The 22,930-nt window shown below is 46.5% G+C and overlaps 1 protein-coding gene across 1 annotated transcript in view; it reads right to left on the bottom strand.

The window, feature by feature from the left end:
* Positions 1–9,371, bottom strand: part of LOC130271334 (trypsin inhibitor ClTI-1-like) — a 57,610-nt gene extending 48,239 nt beyond the window's left edge. The window contains exon 1 of the mRNA XM_056518243.1: positions 9,348–9,371. The gene's annotated coding sequence lies outside the window, so the exon portion shown is untranslated. The remainder of the gene's footprint in view (positions 1–9,347) is intronic.
* Positions 9,372–22,930: the final 13,559 nt, after the last annotated feature.

Here is a 22,930-nt window from a genome sequence, read left to right as displayed (position 1 = left end):
AAATCTCCACCGGCGACATTTATAGTATGCACCACTACTTTATAACAGTGACAGCTACATGATACAACACTACCCTTATAACAGTGACATGTACAGTATACACCACTCCCCTATAACAGAGACAGCTACAGTATACACCACTCCCCTAAAACAGTGACATGTACAGTATACAACACTCCCTTATAACAGTGACAGCTACAGTATACACCACCCTCCTATAACAGTGACAGCTACAGTATACACCACCCTCCTATTACAGTAACAGCTACAGTATACACCACTCCCCTATAACAGAGACAGCTACAGTATACACCACTCCCCTATAACAGTGACATGTAGAGTATACACCACTCCCCTATAAAAGAAACAGCTACAGTATACACCACTCCCCTATAACAGTGACATGTACAGTATACACCACTCCCCTATAACAGAGACAGCTACAGTATACACCACTCCCCTATAACAGTGACATGTACTGTATACAACACTCCTCTATAACAGTGACATGTACTGTATACAACACTCCCCTATAACAGAGACAGCTACAGTGTACACCACCCTCCTATAACAGTAACAGCTACAGTATACAACACTCCCCTATAACAGAGACAGCTACAGTGTACACCACCCTCCTATAACAGTAACAGCTACAGTATACACCACTCCCCTATAACAGTGACATGTACAGTATACAACACTCTACCTATAACTGACAGTATACACCACTTCTTTATACCAGTGACAGCTACAGTATACACCACTACCCCTGTAACAGTGGGGGAGATTTATCAAAACCTGTCCAGAGGAAAAGTTGCTGAGTTGCCCATAGCAACCAATCACATTGCTACTTTCATTTTTCAGAGGCCTTTTCAAAAATGAAAGAAGCGATCTGATTGGTTGCTATGGGCAACTGGGCAACTTTTCCTCTGGACAGGATTTGATAAATCTCCACCGGCGACATTTATAGTATGCACCACTACTTTATAACAGTGACAGCTACATGATACAACACTACCCTTATAACAGTGACATGTACAGTATACACCACTCCCCTATAACAGAGACAGCTACAGTATACACCACTCCCCTAAAACAGTGACATGTACAGTATACAACACTCCCTTATAACAGTGACAGCTACAGTATACACCACCCTCCTATAACAGTGACAGCTACAGTATACACCACCCTCCTATTACAGTAACAGCTACAGTATACACCACTCCCCTATAACAGAGACAGCTACAGTATACACCACTCCCCTATAACAGGGACATGTAGAGTATACACCACTCCCCTATAAAAGAAACAGCTACAGTATACACCACTCCCCTATAACAGTGACATGTACAGTATACACCACTCCCCTATAACAGAGACAGCTACAGTATACACCACTCCCCTATAACAGTGACATGTACTGTATACAACACTCCTCTATAACAGTGACATGTACTGTATACAACACTCCCCTATAACAGAGACAGCTACAGTGTACACCACCCTCCTATAACAGTAACAGCTACAGTATACACCACTCCCCTATAACAGAGACAGCTACAGTATACACCACTCCCCTATAACAGTGACATGTAGAGTATACACCACTCCCCTATAAAAGAAACAGCTACAGTATACACCACTCCCCTATAACAGTGACATGTACAGTATACACCACTCCCCTATAACAGAGACAGCTACAGTATACACCACTCCCCTATAACAGTGACATGTACTGTATACAACACTCCTCTATAACAGTGACATGTACTGTATACAACACTCCCCTATAACAGAGACAGCTACAGTGTACACCACCCTCCTATAACAGTAACAGCTACAGTATACAACACTCAAAACCAACCACAATAGCTAAAATTTAACAACTTTTATTTCATCCAGTTAAAACCTATATTAACTATAAAATGGATACAGAGTCATTGGTCTACAGTATATAAAGACTCAAAACAGGGTAAATTCCCTCAGGGTCAATCCCCTATTTAACACCCTTGTCAAACCCGACGCGTTTCCCCGTGGGTTAGATAAGTCCACGGTTCATCAGGGGTTATACTTAAACCCCGGATACACAGTGGAGAAATATACCTTATTCTATTCAATGTGTAAGAAACAGGATAGGCACATAAAACATATAGCATATAGCAAGCAGGGTTAGTTGGTGTGCAATATAGTTTCTGTGGGATTCATCTTCGTATCTAGTCTCCAAAGATGTATTTGGTGAACAATAGAGCCAAGGTCCTTGATATGACCTCCAGATTTAGTTCCACTTCCTGAATATCAAAATACAGCAGGGAATGCCCATATGATATGAAGTGGGCTAATAAATACAATTATTTTCTTCCTCAACGATGGCCCCTTTTCACTCCGTGTGTATACATTGATGATAGCCTTGGTACTGTTATGGTTCCCACAAAAACCACACTTTAAAGATAGGTTTCCTCCATGTGAGGGACTAAATAGCCCATAATAATTTTCAAACTTCCTATCCTTCACTGCAGAAAAGCTCAATATATCCCTGACTGCCACAAATCCACACAGGTCAAACTCCCCTGCTTACTTGGGGTCTACCCTGTCTCCACTATGATCCGGGTGCAGATAGTGACCATACCAGACTCCGATCCAGGCTGGCGGCCACCATTGGCCGCCAGCCTGGATCGGAGTCTGGTATGGTCACTATCTGCACCCGGATCATAGTGGAGACAGGGTAGACCCCAAGTAAGCAGGGGAGTTTGACCTGTGTGGATTTGTGGCAGTCAGGGATATATTGAGCTTTTCTGCAGTGAAGGATAGGAAGTTTGAAAATTATTATGGGCTATTTAGTCCCTCACATGGAGGAAACCTATCTTTAAAGTGTGGTTTTTGTGGGAACCATAACAGTACCAAGGCTATCATCAATGTATACACACGGAGTGAAAAGGGGCCATCGTTGAGGAAGAAAATAATTGTATTTATTAGCCCACTTCATATCATATGGGCATTCCCTGCTGTATTTTGATATTCAGGAAGTGGAACTAAATCTGGAGGTCATATCAAGGACCTTGGCTCTATTGTTCACCAAATACATCTTTGGAGACTAGATACGAAGATGAATCCCACAGAAACTATATTGCACACCAACTAACCCTGCTTGCTATATGCTATATGTTTTATGTGCCTATCCTGTTTCTTACACATTGAATAGAATAAGGTATATTTCTCCACTGTGTATCCGGGGTTTAAGTATAACCCCTGATGAACCGTGGACTTATCTAACCCACGGGGAAACGCGTCGGGTTTGACAAGGGTGTTAAATAGGGGATTGACCCTGAGGGAATTTACCCTGTTTTGAGTCTTTATATACTGTAGACCAATGACTCTGTATCCATTTTATAGTTAATATAGGTTTTAACTGGATGAAATAAAAGTTGTTAAATTTTAGCTATTGTGGTTGGTTTTGAGTTAGTAATTAGCTAAATTGGATTTATGTTCCATATATCAGTGATTTGTTGAGTATACAACACTCCCCTATAACAGAGACAGCTACAGTGTACACCACCCTCCTATAACAGTAACAGTGACAGCTACAGTATACACCACCCTCCTATAACAGTAACAGCTACAGTATACACCGCTCCCCTATAACAGAGACAGCTACAGTATACAACACTCCCCTATAACAGTGACAGCTACAGTATACACCACCCTCCTATAACAGTGACAGCTATAGTATACACCACTCTCCTATAACAGTAACAGCTACAGTATACACCACTCCCCTATAACAGTTACATGTACAGTATACACCACTGCCCTATAACAGTGACATGTACAGTATACACCACACCCCTATAACAGAGACAGCTGCAGTATACACCACTCGCCTGTAACAGTGCCATGTACAGTATACACCACTCCCCTATAACAGAGACAGCTACAGTATACACCCCTCCCCTATAACAGTGACATGTACAGTATACACCACTCCCCTATAACAGTGACAGCTACAGTATACACCACTCCCCTATAACAGAGACAGCTACAGTATACACCACTCCCCTATAACAGTGACATGTACAGTATACACCACTCCCCTATAACAGAGACAGTATAGTATACACCACTCCCCTATAACAGAGACAGCTACAGTATACACCACTCCCCTATAACAGTGACATGTACAGTATACACCACTCCCCTATAACAGAGACAGCTACAGTATACACCCCTCCCCTAAAACAGTGACATGTACAGTATACAACACTCCCTTATAACAGTGACAGCTACAGTATACACCACCCTCCTATAACAGTAACAGCTACAGTATACACCACTCCCCTATAACAGAGACAGCTACAGTATACACCACTCCCCTATAACAGTGACATATAGAGTATACACCACTCCCCTATAAAAGAGACAGCTACAGTATACACCACTCCCCTATAACAGTGACATGTACAGTATACAGCACTCCCCTATAACAGAGACAGCTACAGTATACACCACTCCCCTATAACAGTGACATGTACTGTATACAACACTCCTCTATAACAGTGACAGCTACAGTATACACCACCCTCCTATAACAGTAACAGCTACAGTATACAACACTCCCCTATAACAGAGACAGCTACAGTATACACCACTCCCCTATAACAGTGACATGTACTGTATACAACACTCCTCTATAACAGTGACAGCTATAGTATACACCACCCTCCTATAACAGTAACAGCTACAGTATACAACACTCCCCTATAACAGTGACATGTACAGTATACACCAATCCTCTTTAACAGCGACATGTACAGTATACACCACTCCCCTATAACAGTGACATGTACAGTATACACCACTCCCCTATAACAGTGTCAGCTACAGTATACACCACTTTGCAGTAACCGTGAGGGCTGCAGTATACAACAGTCCCCTATAACAGTGACATATACATTATACAACACTCCTCTATAACAGTAACAGCTACAGTATACACCACCCTCCCATAACAGTGACAGCTACAGTATACACCACTCCCCTATTACAGTGACATGTACAGTATACATCACTCCCTTATAACTGTGACATGTACAGTAAACACCACTCCCCTATAACAGTGACATGTATAGTATACACCACTCCCCTATAACAGTGACATGTACAGTATACACCACTCCCCTATAACAGTGACAGCTACAGTATACACCACTCCCCTATAACAGTGACAGCTACAGTATACACCACTCCCCTATAACAGTGACATGTACAGTATACACCACCCTCCTATAACAGTAACAGCTACAGTATACACCACTCCCCTATAACAGAGACAGCTACAGTATATACCACTCCCCTATAACAGTGACATGTACAGTATACACCACTCCCCTATAACAGAGACAGCTACAGTATACACCACTCCCCTATAACAGTGACATGTACAATATACACCACTCATCTCTAACAGTGACATGTACAGTATACACCACTCCCCTATAACAGTGACATGTACTGTATACAACACTCCTCTATAACAGTGACAGCTATAGTATACACCACCCTCCTATAACAGTAACAGCTACAGTATACAACACTCCCCTATAACAGTGACATGTACAGTATACACCAATCCTCTTTAACAGCGACATGTACAGTATACACCACTCCCCTATAACAGTGACATGTACAGTATACACCACTCCCCTATAACAGTGTCAGCTACAGTATACACCACTTTGCAGTAACCGTGAGGGCTGCAGTATACAACAGTCCCCTATAACAGTGACATATACATTATACAACACTCCTCTATAACAGTAACAGCTACAGTATACACCACCCTCCCATAACAGTGACAGCTACAGTATACACCACTCCCCTATTACAGTGACATGTACAGTATACATCACTCCCTTATAACTGTGACATGTACAGTAAACACCACTCCCCTATAACAGTGACATGTATAGTATACACCACTCCCCTATAACAGTGACATGTACAGTATACACCACTCCCCTATAACAGTGACAGCTACAGTATACACCACTCCCCTATAACAGTGACATGTACAGTATACACCGCTCCCCTATAACAGAGAGAGCTACAGTACACAACACTCCCCTATAACAGTGACATGTACAGTATACAACACTCCCCTATAACAGTGACAGCTACAGTATACACCACCCTCCTATAACAGTGACAGCTACAGTATACACCACCCTCCTATAACAGTAACAGCTACAGTATACACCGCTCCCCTATAACAGAGACAGCTACAGTATACAACACTCCCCTATAACAGTGACAGCTACAGTATACACCACCCTCCTATAACAGTGACAGCTATAGTATACACCACTCCCCTATAACAGTAACAGCTACAGTATACACCACTCCCCTATAACAGTTACATGTACAGTATACACCACTGCCCTATAACAGTGACATGTACAGTATACACCACACCCCTATAACAGAGACAGCTGCAGTATACACCACTCGCCTGTAACAGTGCCATGTACAGTATACACCACTCCCCTATAACAGAGACAGCTACAGTATACACCCCTCCCCTATAACAGTGACATGTACAGTATACACCACTCCCCTATAACAGTGACAGCTACAGTATACACCACTCCCCTATAACAGAGACAGCTACAGTATACACCACTCCCCTATAACAGTGACATGTACAGTATACACCACTCCCCTATAACAGAGACAGTATAGTATACACCACTCCCCTATAACAGAGACAGCTACAGTATACACCACTCCCCTATAACAGTGACATGTACAGTATACACCACTCCCCTATAACAGAGACAGCTACAGTATACACCCCTCCCCTAAAACAGTGACATGTACAGTATACAACACTCCCTTATAACAGTGACAGCTACAGTATACACCACCCTCCTATAACAGTAACAGCTACAGTATACACCACTCCCCTATAACAGAGACAGCTACAGTATACACCACTCCCCTATAACAGTGACATATAGAGTATACACCACTCCCCTATAAAAGAGACAGCTACAGTATACACCACTCCCCTATAACAGTGACATGTACAGTATACAGCACTCCCCTATAACAGAGACAGCTACAGTATACACCACTCCCCTATAACAGTGACATGTACTGTATACAACACTCCTCTATAACAGTGACATGTACTGTATACAACACTCCTCTATAACAGTGACAGCTACAGTATACACCACCCTCCTATAACAGTAACAGCTACAGTATACAACACTCCCCTATAACAGAGACAGCTACAGTATACACCACTCCCCTATAACAGTGACATGTACTGTATACAACACTCCTCTATAACAGTGACAGCTATAGTATACACCACCCTCCTATAACAGTAACAGCTACAGTATACAACACTCCCCTATAACAGTGACATGTACAGTATACACCAATCCTCTTTAACAGCGACATGTACAGTATACACCACTCCCCTATAACAGTGACATGTACAGTATACACCACTCCCCTATAACAGTGTCAGCTACAGTATACACCACTTTGCAGTAACCGTGAGGGCTGCAGTATACAACAGTCCCCTATAACAGTGACATATACATTATACAACACTCCTCTATAACAGTAACAGCTACAGTATACACCACCCTCCCATAACAGTGACAGCTACAGTATACACCACTCCCCTATTACAGTGACATGTACAGTATACATCACTCCCTTATAACTGTGACATGTACAGTAAACACCACTCCCCTATAACAGTGACATGTATAGTATACACCACTCCCCTATAACAGTGACATGTACAGTATACACCACTCCCCTATAACAGTGACAGCTACAGTATACACCACTCCCCTATAACAGTGACAGCTACAGTATACACCACTCCCCTATAACAGTGACATGTACAGTATACACCACCCTCCTATAACAGTAACAGCTACAGTATACACCACTCCCCTATAACAGAGACAGCTACAGTATATACCACTCCCCTATAACAGTGACATGTACAGTATACACCACTCCCCTATAACAGAGACAGCTACAGTATACACCACTCCCCTATAACAGTGACATGTACAATATACACCACTCCTCTCTAACAGTGACATGTACAGTATACACCACTCCCCTATAACAGTGACATGTACAGTATACACCACTCCCCTATAACAGTGACATCTACAGTATACACTACTTCCTTATAACAGTGATGACATGTACAGTATACACCATTCCCCTATAACAGTGACATGTACAGTATACACCACTCCCCTATAACAGTGACATGTACAGTATACACCACTCCCCTATACCAGTGACATGTACAGTATACACCACTCCCCTATACCATTGACATGTGCAGTATACACCACTCCCCTATAACAGTGACATGTACAGCATACACCACTCCCCTATACCAGTGACATGTACAGTATACACCAGTCCTATAACAGAGGCTGTTACAGTGTACACCATTACTCTATAACAGTGACAGCTACAGTATACACCACCCTCCTATAACAGTGACAGCTAGAGTTTACAACACTCCCCTATAACAGAGGCAGCTACAGTATACACCACTCCGATATAACAGAGACAGCTACAGTATACACCACTCCCCCATAACAGTGACATGTACAATATACATCACTCCACTATAACAGTGACATATACAGTATACACCATGCCTCTATAACAATGACATGTACGGTATACACCACTCCCCTACACCAGTGACATGTACAGTATACACCACTCCCCTATACTAGTGACATACACAGTATAAACCACTACCCTATAACAGAGACAGCCACAACACCACAGCACGTTCAGCCGCCTCCCTGAGGCCCAGAGTCCACAGATCCATGCCTATCGGGTTCAATTGCACACCATCCGGGGCCAAAAACTTCGGAGACCCAGCTTCCAACTCCTGGTGGCGCATCACCTACCCCCCTCGCGCCCCCCCCCCCCCCCCCCCCCCCACTCCAGGCCACAAATTTACTGACTATTTTATTGATTTTTAGCCCTGGCCCTATTTAAACGGAAGACTGACCTAGCATCCCGCCACATGGTCTTGGCCACTGTGTCCAACCAATCTGGAATAATGCCCCGAAATGAACACTGCACCCGCAGGAGATCCAGCTTAATGTCCCGCATGATGTCCAGGGTACGGCGCACACCCAGATCGTTTCCCCAGGCGTGCACAATCAACACATCAGGCGCCCGATCCATCCTAACATAAAAATGGATCATAGAAAACAGCCAGCCCACAGCAAACCCCCCTTTCCCAACCACAGCACATGCGCCTCGGACCTAGGGAAACCTACCTGACGGCCATTCGACCGAACACCCGCTTGGCCTACCCCTCTTGTAACTTACGAATGTCCAACAATCCAGATAAGGCAGGAAGCAGCACCTGAAAAAGAAAACATAGGGAAATGCAAAGAACCACCAACACAGAAACAATTTACAACAAATGAGGCCTGACATAAATACAGAAACGTTCAGACTCCCACCTTCCAATACGTTTTTTCAAATCTGAGCCCAGGCCCCAACTAGCAGCCTCTGAAGCCGCCCCTATCTTTAAAGAATGGGAACTAAATTCCCCAGGCTCACAACCCACTAACCCCAGACATTTCCTAAAATCCCTAGTAAATTGAAATCGAGATAAGAAACCACCATCAACATGCATCAACAAAGGCCCACCCCCCACCAACCTCTAAAAACGTCCTCAAACACGCCACCATCACTCCCCAGCCCAATTGATCTGTCTTAGATTTCCCTAGCAAACGTTCTAACCCCCTCCACCAACCTAACATCCTCAAACAACAACCCTCCAACCGCCCGCCAGCTAGGAGCCACCAGTTCCGAAATGCGAAATGCCCCAAAGAAAGCCAAGGCCAACCTAAACAAAGATACTTCAAAACTAGAGTAACAAACCCCGTCCAACAAAGAAAATAAACGAAGCAGTAAAGGGAAGGACACCGGCTTCCTAGTATCCCTACTATCCACACCTCTCCGGAAACCCCTAATCGCCCGTCTAACCAAAAAATCCTTCGTAGCATCCTGCAAACCTTTATATTGGAACCATAGGGCTAAGGCCTCCAGTCAGCGACTGATACCAGATGTAGACACACCTTCCCCAAAAGCTTGACCAACATAAAAGAGGCCCGCAGTCACCCAATCAGTCATACTCTGCATCACTGGCAAACGCCCCAACAACTCTTCCCAATCCAACCAGAACCTCCGATAAGGCTCCCACGTAGATGCACACACAGACCACTGTACTAAACCCAAAGCAACAGCTATACCAGATTCCAGAGCCACTTCAGACAGGGGATCCCTTGCTTGTCCGCCTCTGGTGTCAGCTCCCGGAAACGGTCCCACTGAAACCGAGAAAGGGCATCAGCAATAGAGTTTTCAACACCAGGGACATGTACAGCCACAAATTGGGCATTCAATTACAACCCCTGAAGAACCAGCTGCCGAAGCAACCACACCACAGGAGGAGAATTTGCTGTTTGGGAATTGATAGCATGCACCACCCCCATGTTGTCGCAATGAAAACAAATACACCTAATGCTAAGCAAATCACCCCAGACCACCACGGCAACAACAATTCCATGGGGAACAATTCCATCAAGGCCAAGTTAAGCACTACACCACCTTCCCGCCACAGCTCCGGCCAGGCCCCTGAGCACCAGTGTCCCTGCAGAAATGCCCCAAATCCAACCTCCCCACTGCATCTGTAAACAGCTCCAGATCCTAGCTAGAAACAGGCCACTCCAAAACCAAAGACCGGCCATTGTACAGGCCCAGAAAAGGATGCCACACACAAAGATCCGCACACAAATCAGCTGACAAGCGCACGAAATGATGCGGCCGTTGCACACCCGCTGTAGCAGCCGGCAAAAAATCTGCCCCATTGGCATGATGCCGCAAGCAAAATTGAGATGACTCAACAAAGACTGGATCTCCCGTAACTGCAGCTTCTGCACCCGGCAGGCCAAAGCCACAGACTGCTTCAACTCCTCCAACTTGTCCTCCGGCAGACGATGCTCCATCGCCACGGTATCGATCACGATACCCAAAAACTTGACCAGTGTTGCCGGCCCTTCAGTCTTTTCTGGCGTCAATGGAACCCCAAACTATGCTGAAAATCTGCTCCATCACCTGCAACAAAAGAGCACAAACCCTAGAGCCCGCAGAACCCACGAACAGAAAGTCGTCCAAGTAGTGCAAAACAGAAGCAACTTGCGACTCCTGACGAACCACCCATTCCAAGAATGTGCTAAAACGTTCAAAATAAGCGCAGGAAATGGAGCAGCCCATCGGCAAACAGAGATCAACAAAAAACTGACCCTCACAACAACACCCCAACAAATGAAACTCTCAGGGTGAATCGGCAAAAGGCGGAAGGCGGCCTCAATGTCCGTCTTTGCTAACAGCGCCCCATGACCATACCGCCGGACCCAAACCAAGGCCGCATCAAACGAGGTGTAGGACACTGCACAAACCTCCGGATCAATGCCGTCATTCACCAACGCCCCTGCTGGATGCTTTGTTTAGGAACCAAACCCAGAGGTGAAATGCGTAAATCAGGAAAAGGAGGAGCCGTAAAGGGGACCCGCCATATGGCCCAAAGCCACCTCCTTCAAAAGCTTGTCATAACCAAGCTTCGGCATAGCCATAGCGGACACCAGGTCCCGCACCACTCTACCTGTTGACCCCGCAGCAACAGTAGGAAAACGGAAACCCACCGAAAAACCCTCCCGCAACAGAGTAGCCACTTTCCTATTTGGGTAGCGAGTGAGGAATGGGGCCATCCTTACCATCATCACCAGCGTCGCCCCTCTTTTGGTCAGCACCTCCACCGGACAACCCCCCCCCCTGCCCTCTCTTGAAACAGTGGGACAAACCGTGTGCTCCTCGGCACGCAGAACACTCATGGCTGAAGCGGCACTCTGCTCCAAACTTGCATGTCTTATCATTAAATTGCCAGCAGAGACCCTTCCCAGTTGCTGCCAACTGACCCGCACCGGAACCGCCGGCCCCCTCACAAAAGGTCTTCTGACCACCGCAAGGAGCCGCCATAAGCCTCATACACCAGCCGATACCCTTATGGTCCCAATGAAGGGAAGGGCACCCCGCCATCAGTTGGCAAAACTGCTGTCGTAGTGGAGCTAAGCATTACCCCCATACACCCGAGACGACTTCCCCACTGCGTCCATGTAACAGAAGAGGCCAGAACAATGTCCTGGGGCCTTCTCCCCAATGACACTCGCCAGGATCGCAAACGCCTGCAACCAATTAGAGAAGGTCTGCGGGATCAAGCGATACCATCTACGCTCCTCCTCCTTCTTCTTGCTGTCCACAGGCTTAAAACGATCTAGGTTAAACTTCTCCAAAGGCAGATGCGAAAAAATCTCTACATATTTTCCTTTCCAGATTTTTCCCCGCACCTCCGCATTCAGATGCACACCCAGGGGTCCTCAAAACAAACATAGACCTCACTACGCGCCGTGTCAGCCAAACACACTTCCCCCCATCGCCAGATGCCGCCACCACCTAAGGAGTAGACACCAAAGGAGCAGACACTTGAGAAGCAGATACTTGCGGATCTGCCTCCTGGGGAGTGGACACCTGGGGTGCCACCACAGCACTAGGACCAACCTGAGAAGCCACAACCACACTCTGACCCACACCAGCCACCGCAGTCGGCACCACCGACCCCCCCAACCACCGGAGAGGGCCCGACCGCCCCCAAGGAACCCATACAGGAACCGGGGAGTTCCCGGGCCGAAGCCCCCCTGCCCGCAAAATGGCCTGAAGCCCACACAACAGCAACTGCAAACCCGCTACCCAGATCCCCCCCTCCCCCAAAAGGAAAGGAGATGGTGGTGCACTCACCCGTCCCAGCTGGCATCAGCGGCTGTCTCTCCCGCAGAACCATGATTTCGGACATCCGATATTGAGGAAGCACCAGATGTACCAGGGCCACCGGGGGCCCCATCCACAGCAGCATTTGCAGGAACAGCTGAAGAAGGGTGGGCATCAAGGGAGGACAAACCATCCCTCGCAACACCAGCACCCCGTGAATCCAGCAGTTGACTCGTCGTCATCCTTGTCACTATAATCCAGGGCAGGGGAGGCAGCACCATCATCAGCAGGCTCATCGTCCCTCTCAAGCCGCGGATCCCCCGAAGAACGGGAAGCCCCAGCGTCATGTTCCTGGTCAGCTGACACATCCTTCGCTGTCACAGGGCCTTCCGATCTGAAAGCCCGCACCCCATTAGGTAGTCGTCCGAACACCTCACTCGCAGGCCCCCACTGGAAGTGGAGGTCCTGGCGCCATTTGTTGACGCAGTTTCTGCAGCGCCTCCAACAGCAGACACAGCCAGAGGCAGGGGCACATGTGAGCTGGATCTTTGCCGAGCCCGCCCAGCATCCCTTATAGTAGTGCTGGAGCGGGCCATACTAACAGGCTCCTCCGGAGGCCAAAGGGCCGGCGCCTCCACCGCACCAACCCGCCTCTGCGAGGCACCCCTGGAGCCACACCACCTGAACATCCGGTGCGCTGGCCAGGAGTGGCCGGAGGGTCCCGACTGGGGCTAACGCAGCGGCAGTGAGAGTGTGGGGGGATTTCAGGGCTAAGGCGTTCTGGTACCCAGGAGCGGCGCCCCCCCCCCCCAGGGACCGACATGTCAGGGAACCGCTCCGCAAGCCACCCAGGGCACCGGAGGAGAGGAGCCTGTCGTAGCATTTCTTCTAGAGGATCCATAAGGTAGGAGCACAGCAACTTCTTTCTTCTCCACGTGCCGTCTGGACCCCCACCCCCTTTAGCCCCTACCTATATACCCTCCAAAACTCCTCCCTCAGCCCCCCCCCTATTTTCCCACTGCCCAGACTTAACCCCTCAATCCCCAGCACAGCCTACCCCTGTCATGTGCCCCTCCATTCCGATGCTCTCCATTCCAGGGCTTACTTTGCAATAACAGTGCGGGTTGCCATCTTGCATATTTTTCACAACATTTATCTCTGACAGAGGCATTATATTAGTGTAGTGTAGAGACTCGCAAGACAATAAAGACCCTTGACGTAGGTTGCAAGCTTGTGTATTGTGGTCAAAATATCAACCAATACTTCATGCATATCATTTTTTCAGGATGCAGTTTGGCACTGTTCACACTGGGTGAACATGCAGTGTCAGTACTATATGGGATGTACTTTGAAAGTGCTATACAGTCTGCCTGATGTAATAGTATAGAGATCACTAATAGACTGTAAGCCAGCATGATTCAGTACATGCCTATAGAGGCCTTATTAGTGTGCAATTGTATTTACGCCCGCATGAATAGTAGGCATGTAAGGTGCGTGTCTCCTCCTGGGCATTGTATTTGGATTTCTTGGTCTCACTCCTAGTATCCTTGCCAATCAGCTGTTAGAAGACACATTCACAATATCTTTGGATTAGCTTAGGCTATGTTCATACTTTCACTCAGGTTCCCAATTAAAATGCATGGTCAGATCTACAGTTTGACCAATATCAATGTGGACAATGTTCGACAGAATCTAAGCTGATCACCTGCATGTACAGTCAGCTTTATTCCTGTATAACTGTAGTGAGCGCTTTTATCAATACTAAGATAAAAGGCACATTGCTTTTAGCGTTTATCCATCAGCATCCTGCCAAGAATGGGATGCCAATGTATATTGTGGCAGACTGCAGCGGGTGCCATTCATTCCAATGGCCGGAGTCACCAAGGGACTCAGTTCAGACAGGTTTCCCCCAGTATACAATAGTTTAACATGACTCAATAATGCAGCCGACCATGTTATTGAGTCCCATTAAAATAGCTTATACTAGCGGAAAGCTGCCCAAACTACGTGACTGGGCTCTCACTACTGCTCACCACAGTATATGTCGGCATCTCCTGTTCTTGGTGAAATGATGACAGATAAAATGGAATGACAATGTTTATTGTAGCCGCCCCATTTATTTTAGCCATTTCTTACACCTTGCTTGGTACACAAACACAAAATTAACATGTCAAATTGTTGGGCTTGTTATAGAGTTAAGGGGGTACTCCGCTGCTAGACATCTTATCCCATATCGAAAGGATAGGGCATAAGATGTCTGATCGCAGGGGTCTTGCTGCTGGGGCCTCTACGATCTCCCGCAGCACTGGCCATTCTAAACAAACGCTGGTTTCCTGCAGAAGTGATCGTGACGTCGCAGCCATGCCCCCTCCAGACATGAACGGAGGGGGCGTGGTGTGATGTCACGAGGGGCGTGGCCAGGATGTCACAATCACTGTCTCCAGCTCCGAGCATTCTGAACAAAATGTTCAGACCACTCGAGCACTGGAGTACCCATTTAACATATTAATTCTTTAATTATGAAATTTCATAAACTATTAATTCAGTTGCCCAGATTTATCAATCAGCCTGAAACCTTAATTGTCTAGTTTCTCGCATAACAACCAATCACAGCTCAGCTTTCATATCTTAACGAACTCTTGTAAAGTGAAAGCTGAGCTGTGATTGGTTGTTATGGAAAAAAAAACTGACAATTAGGGTTTTAGGCTGATTGATAAACATGGACCAGTAAGTATGAATATATGTGACATAGTAGTGTTAAAATAAGAAAAAAAAGTATTTTTCATTTCATGAATATTTGCATACAAAAAAATACAAATTACGTTGGCCTACTTTCTATGTAAATGCAGTACAATCTTTGTCATTCAGTGTCATACAGACCTAGTTAGGTCGCAGAAATTTTTCATTTTTGCCCTTTTTTTCTCCTCACCATCTAAAAATCACACTTCCAAAAAAAAGCACCACATATGTCCTCAAGTTTTGTGTGGTGTTATAACTTGGCTCCAGTCAGTTCAAGAAAACTGAACTGTGGTGCAAGTTTTGAAGAAATTTACTCAGTTTTTCAAATCCTGGAAAACCCCTTTAAAGGGGTAGTCCGCTGCTCAGCGTTTGGAACAAACTGTTCCGAACACTAGAGCTGGCGTCGGGAGCTTGTGATGTCATAGCCCCGCCCCCTCAATGCAAGTCTATGGGAGGTGGTTGACAGCTGCCACGCCCCCTCCCATAGACTTGCATTGAGGGGGCAGGGCATGACATCATGAGGGGGCAGTCCTATGGAGAACACAAGCTCCCAGCGCCGGCTCCAGCATTCGGAACAGTTTGTTCCAAACGCTAAGCAGCGGAGTACCCCTTTAAACTCCATGGCCCAAATTTATCAATCTGTCTAAAGCCAAAACTGATTTATAATGACCTGTGCAAATGAAAGTTGACCAGTTGCCCCGAGCAACCAGATTGCTTCTTTTATTTTTGAGAGGCCTTTTTAAAAACAGAAAAAGCAATCTGGGGGCGTGGCCATGCACGGCATGTGAGTGGACGTGTTGCTCGGAGCTCCGCCGAGAATGGCAGGGCTCCGGTGGGCAGCTGGAGTGATGAGGAGCTGGATGGGGCTGCCTGGCTAGTTGAGCACATGATGCCCGAGGAGCCTGCGGGCCCGGCCGCTGGACAGTCGGGGCCTGCATGTGAGGATGACGCAGGTCAGTTCACTATTAACCCCCTATATGCTGGAGGGCCTGCCGCTTACACTGGGGACTCCTCTACCATGCTTCCCATGCTACAGGCTGCTTCTGGGGAACCTGCCTCACCATCCCTGGCCACAGAGACTCCCCAAAATGTTCCCACACGGGCCCCTGTGGACTGTACTCCTGTTGTTGCTAGGGGTGATGCTGCCTTGAGTACTGCTGCTGTAATGCAAATCCCTGATCAACTTAATATGGACTGTACTCCTGTTGTTGCTAAGGGCAATGCTGCCATGCCTTCTACTGCGGTGATGCATACTCATACACAGCTTCTAATGGACTGTGCCCCTGTTGTTGCTAAGGGCGACGCTGCTCTGACTACTACTGCTGTGCTGCATACCCCTAACTAGCTCCCTATGGACTGTGACCCTGCTGTTGCTAAGGACAACACTTCCCTGACCACTCTTGCTGAGATACATACTCCTAACCTGCTCCCTATGGACTGTACCCCTGCTGTTGCTGTAGGTGCCGCTACCCTGACTAATACCACTGCGGTGTCTACTCCTAGGCAGCCTCCTGTGGCCTGTTCCCCTGTTGTTGCTAGGGGCGACACTGCTATGGTCTCTACTACTGCTAGAAGGACATTTTATTGGCTATCTCCAAAGGGAACAGGGATGTAAAGATGTTGCTGGGTGGTCTACGTGGTCTATCTTATCAGACATGACATGCAGAAAGTCACTGAGAGAGTTGGTGCGGTGGAGGAGCGGGTGGGGGAACTTGAAGATCGGGTCCCCCCACTTCAAAGGGATATGCACCGTGTTGTAAATAACCTAACCGCCTTAGCCGCCAAATCCGATGACCTAGAAAACCGCCTGCGGCGGAACAATGTGCGGTTTGTCGGAGTCCCTGAAAAAGTGGAGGGTCGTGACCCTAGCGATTACTTCGAGAAATAACTCCTATCTACCTTTGGGAAAGAGACTCTGACCCCCCTGTTTGCGGTGGAATGGGCACACAGGGTGCCCACCCGTCCTCTCCCGCCGGGGGCCCCCCAGGGCCATCCTCATCCGAGTGCTCCATTACAAGGACAGAGATATCATTGTTCGTAAGGCTCGGGACTTGGAGTCCATAACTATTGATGGGAACCGTATATCTATTTTTCCTGACTTTTCTGCTGAAGTGCAGAAACGGCGGGCGAAATATATGCATGTGAAACGTCGCCTTTGGGCCCTGAATGTCAAATACTCCATGTTTTATCCGGCAAGGTTGCGGGTGGTTGACCTAGGAACCGCCCATATGTTTGACACCGCGATTGCAGCAGCGGAGTGGTAGGATAGACATGAGGCGCAGATCCGGCGCGGTAACACTTGACACTCTTGCTGAGACTGGCTGTCATGCTGTGAACTGATGCGGCCTACCTGGGTCGCTCACTGTTTTCTCTTGTTGTCGGTCATTTAGCATAATTTTGTGCCTTATTATCTGGTTGTCAGCCTATGCAAACTAGTTCATTTTGTTTCTACTTGAGGTCCTGCTACGACCTGATGCTGCCTCCCTGGGCCTGTATATGTTTTCCCATGTTACCAGAGATTTAGCTTAATTTCACGCCATATTGCCTCGTATGTTTCTGCAAATGTTTCCATGTTGTTTTTGCTTGCCCTTGCTTAACTGATGCTCTCTGTTATTGCCTGATGCCCACATTATATATTTCTGTTTTTCTCTCGGATATGGGCAAGATGTGAAAGTGTTCTCTTATGCTTAATTGCGCCCTCTGCTCATGCTATATGGGCTTTTTCTTTACCCCCCATGTCGCAAGTTGCGCTATGTTGTTGTTTTCTGTTGTTTGTCTGGGATGTTTTGGTAGTCTGGTGTCCTCTCCTCGGTCTGTCCTGTGGCAACTTGTCTCCCTTGTCCTTATGTTCTCATACACTGTTTGGTCTGGCGGATCTCCGTCTGTGATCTTTAATATCCTTACGACTGTACTATGGCTAATGATCTAACTGTGGTGGCGTGGAATGTGCGTGGCCTTAATGATCCCACCAAGCGTCTTGCTGTCTTTCAGGCGCTCAAAACGCACCAGTCTGCCATTTTCTGTTTCTCTGAAACGCATTTGGTGGCTGAGACTAAACATGTATTGAATAAACCGTGGTTTGGTCACACGTTCCATGCCACGTTTTCGTCACATTCCCGCGGTGTGAGTTTTCTCATACAAAATAGTATCCTATTTACCAGTATATCTAGTCTTATTGACCCTGAAGGAAGGTTTGTTTATATGGCTCTTTTAATCGTGTCTTGCTAGTTCTGGTTGCGGTGTATATACCTCCCCCCTACTCGGGCGATGTCTTACGTAGGGTGGTCACCTTCTTGTCCTCCCTGCCTGATGCACCGCTTTTGGTGGTTGGGGACTTCAATAACTTGATGCATCCTGTGTTGGATAAGTTCCCAGTGCGGGGGTCTGGGGGGCCTCAGGGCCCTACGAGCCTTGCTAGATTTGTGGGGGAGGTGGGATGGGTGGATTTGTGGAGGAGGCGCAATGCTGATACGCCACAATATTCCTGTTGCTCTAGTTCTCATGGTACTCTTTCCCGTATAGATTTAGCATTAGGTAATGAGTCTATCCTTCCATTAATTAGTTCAGTTGAGTATCTTCCCCGTGGTCTCTCTGACCATTCCCCCATACAGGTATGGTTTACTGGCCATTCTCATCCTAGAATGTGAGGCTCTATGTGGCGACTGAACCCATTTTGGCTTCAGGTTTCTAATGTGGGTACCTCGCTTTCTGTTGATATTGCTGAGTTTTACAGAATTAATGCCGGGTCTGCTTCGGTGGGTACTGAGTTTTACAGAATTAATGTCGGATCTGCTTCGGTGGGTACTGTATGGGACTCACTGAAAGCTTATGTGAGGGGGGGTCTTTATTAGGGATATCACATTTTGCAAGTCTAAGAATAGAGCGTTACAGACTACACTGCAGGCGCAGGCTGTGGGGGCGGAACAGCAATTTCTTTGTGATCCATCTGATGCTAATAGGGATCATTGGCAGTCTTTACAATCTATGTTAGATGCGCACTTGATGCACATGGCGGCTAACAAACGCTTTTTTCAACAGCAAAAGTATTTTGAGAGTGGTGAGAGTACCGGGCATCTATTGGTGCGTACGGTTAGAGCCCAGCAGGGTTCTGCCTCTATCCCTTGCCTTTCTGATGGTGCCGGGACTTTGGTTCGGGAGGATGCGGATATTCTGAGAGTGTTGGTCTCCTTTTATGAGGAGACTTACTCTTCTAAATTGTCGCATGACAGTCAGGCCATAGAGCACTTTGTCTCTGCTATTTCTCTCACGACGCTAACGCAGAGGGACATGCTGGATGACCCTATCGCTGTGGAAGAATTGGAGGCTGCCTTGGGTGCGCTTCTGTCTGAGAAGTCCCCGGGGGTGGATGGGCTCCCTAATGAATATCTTAAACAATACAAGGATATCCTGTTACCCAAATTGTTAGAAGTACTGAGAGTTGCCACTGAGGGGGGGACCCTGCCAGGTTCAATGATGGAAGCGATTATAGTGTTATTGCTAAAGCCAGGTAAAGATCCACATTTAGCGAGCTCCTATAGGCCCATTTCTCTCCTATGTAGTGATGAGCGGCATATGCCATATTCGAATTTGCGATATTTCGCGAATATGAGGACGAATATTCATCCCATATTCATGAAATTCGAATATTCATGAGGTTTTTTTTCCATTGTGAAATTTCGCCATTGCGAAATTTTGCTATTGCGATATTTCGCTATTGCGCTATGACATCATGCAAGAACCGAGATCATTTCCTGGATCTTTGCCAGTTGCTTTTCGCATCGCGATTTTCTGCTGCCCTGCGAAGCGAAGATGGTGGGGAGTAACTTTTCACCAAGTGAGGAAAAACTGCTGATTTGTGTAAGTAATGTCCCCACTGTTATTACATTATATTTAACTGCATTTTAGACTAGTTTAAAAGTTATGATATAAGATCAGATAGCAGTGTTTCCCAAACAGTGTGTCTCCAGCTGTTGAAAAACTACAACTCCCAGCATGCACTGACAGACCATGCCTGCTGAGGCACCCTGGTTGTGAAACACTGAGTTAGGTAACAAACTCTAAGTGTTTTGCAACCATTGTGCCTCCAGCTGTTGCTAAACTACAACTCCCTGCATGCAACTCGCTGCATCCCCCCCTCTCCCCCAATGTGAATGTACAGGGTACATTCACATGGGCAGGGGCTTACAGTGTGTTTGTAGCTGAAGCAAAATTTGCGCTGCAGCTCAAACTCTCAGCGGGAAACTACTGTGAACCCCCGCCCGTGTGACTGTACCCTAAAAACACTACATTACACTACACTAACACAAAATAAAAAGTAAAAAACACTACATATACACATACCCCTACACAGCCCCCCTCCCCTCCCCAATAAAAATTAAAAACGTCTGGTACGGCACTGTTTCCTAAAAGGTGCCTCCAGCTGTTGCAAAACAACTACTCCCAGTATTACCGGACAGCCATTGACTGTCCAGGCATGCTGGGAGTTTAGCAACAGCTGGAGGCACCCTGTTTGGGAATCACTAGCGTACAATACCCCTATGTCCACCCCTATGCAATTCCCTAATTTAGTCCTCAAATGCGCATGGCGCTCTCACTTTGGAGCACTGTGTTATCTGTGGTATTACATAGGACTGCAGGTCACATCTACTACATTATCTGTACTCAGAGAGTTATCACTGTGTTATATGTGGTGTTACATAGGACTGCAGGTCACATTTACTACATTATCTGTACTCAGAGAGTTATCACTGTGTTATCCGTGGTGTTACATAGGACTGCAGGTCACATCTATACATTATCTGTACTCAGAGAGTTATCACTGTTATCTGTGGTGTTACATAGGACTGCAGGTCACATCTACTTCATTTTCTGTACTCAGAGAGTTATCACTGTGTTATCTGTGGTGCTTCTTCTGTTTTAAAAAAAACAATTGGCTTCTCTTCTGCTTTAAAAAAAGCAATTGGTTGTCACAGGATACAAGGCACAAAGGATGCAAGCAAAAACACAGAAACACTCTCCTCTCTAAACCACCATGTGAATCTGCAAAGGAATGCTGGTGGGGAGTGATGTTATATACTGGTCGTGCCAGCTAGTTTCTATTGGTTGCTAGGGACGTTGCTAAGCTCTGACAACTGTGCTTGCAGAACTCTCATTGGCTTACAGGCATAAGTATGGCGGAATTTCAAAGAATATTCGCATTGCATAAACCTTATGCCTCACAGTCTCATCCCTGGGTCTTTAATGATACAAGCATTGCATTTATCAGTCGAAGGAGATGCCTACAATATGCTCAGTTTTTAAAACAGATTGACAAAAAGACGAATATTCGTAAGAGCGAATTTTTAGCGCGAAATTCGTAATATTCGCAAATTTACGATATTTGCTGCGAATATTCGTGAGCAACACTACTCCTATGTTCTGATGTTAAGCTGATAGCTAAAGTCCTGGCTAATAGACTGCTGAAAGTAATCTCCTCATTGATACACCAAACGGGATTTATGCCCGGGAAGTCTACGGCAGAGAATGTCAGAAGGCTCTTTTTGAACCTTCAATTGCAGCCGAGGGGTGATGGGTGTAGAGCTGTACTGTCACTTGATGCTGCCAAAGCTTTTGACAGCTTTGAGTGGCCATTCCTTTGGTGTGTAATGCAACATATGGGATTTGGGCCAGTATTTCTGTCATGGGTACAACCATTATATGCAGCCCCTTGTGCTCGGATACGGGCTAATGGTTTATTGTCTCATTCCTTCCCATTGGGTAGGGGCACGCGCCAGAGGTGTCCTCTTTCCCCTTTCCTTTTTGTTCTGGCTATAGAACCCCTAGCAATCTTAGTACGGGCTTCTACTGAGTTTAGGGGATTCTGCTATGGTGATCTGGAAGAGCGTATTGCCCTTTACGCTGACGATATGCTGTTATTTATGAGAGATGCTGTGCATACTCTGCCCCCGTTTATGGCATTGATAGAGAACTATGGTAGCTTTTCTGGCCTGGCTGTCAATTAGGATAAGTCTACGATTCTCCCTCTTGATCCCCTTCCTCGCATGCCGGTATTAGATAAGGTGGGTCTCCCTGGTAACTCAATTTAAATATCTGGGTGTAGTTGTCTCTGTGAATCCTTTTGATTATCTATCTCTGAATCTCATCCCTTTGCTTGACCGTAGCTCTAGTAAAGTGGCCGTATGGAGGAAGTTGCCTCTCTCTATGATAGGTAGGTCTAATTTAATCAAAATGATACTCATGCCTCAATTCTTATATATCTTGCATAATACCCCTGTCTGGATCCCTATGATGT

This window comes from Hyla sarda, chromosome 1 (assembly GCF_029499605.1).
Source record: "Hyla sarda isolate aHylSar1 chromosome 1, aHylSar1.hap1, whole genome shotgun sequence".
Taxonomy (NCBI): Eukaryota; Metazoa; Chordata; class Amphibia; order Anura; family Hylidae; genus Hyla; species Hyla sarda.
Note: the sequence above shows the minus strand (reverse complement) of the source record. Positions and strands in the feature narration are given on the sequence as shown.